Raw genomic sequence first — 664 nt, forward strand, 5'->3', positions numbered from 1 at the left:
GTAAAATGGTTGCACTGTGGAGCCCTGAAATGTGTCAACATGCCTAGGCTATTGTCATTGAGCGTGGCGACGTACTGTTGACGTTTTATCCTCCATCTGTCCATCGCTGTTGTAATCTGGGAAGACAATGTTCCCAAACTGGAGATTTAAACTAGTTCCTGGCTGCTCCTCACAAAAGCACAGTTTCAAATGTGCCAATTAAGATTATAATTTTTACGGAATAGCCTGAAATGTTTTTCAGCTCAGATTTACTTGAGGCATAGGCCTACGTGGCATAGTGCTACAATATCTTATAGGCCTAGTGTATTTTTATTTTGTACATTTCTTTTTTTAATGTATTCATTTGTGTTCAGTGCGGACAGACCTGAGGTCCCCATACCGAAGGATTCAGTACAAATAGTGTACTATTACACCCTAACTTGTGATTTGTTAGTTCTCTGTTAACTAGCCTACTTTAGACTTTGAGAAGCCCCCTTTTTTTTGTATTGTATTTGTGAGAAGTGGCTGGTTAGACACACTCCAAGATGAAAATATTTGAGCAGCACAAGGCCCTATGGGGATTTCAGAACCATGCAAACGACCAATAGTTACCTCGCCTGTGTTCCTGTTTTCACCTTGCCTCCCCTCCCTTTCCTCCATCTCTGTTTCTCTCTGTCTCCCACAG

The sequence above is a fragment of the Salmo salar genome, chromosome ssa11 (genome assembly GCF_905237065.1).
Source record: "Salmo salar chromosome ssa11, Ssal_v3.1, whole genome shotgun sequence".
Taxonomy (NCBI): domain Eukaryota; kingdom Metazoa; phylum Chordata; class Actinopteri; order Salmoniformes; family Salmonidae; genus Salmo; species Salmo salar.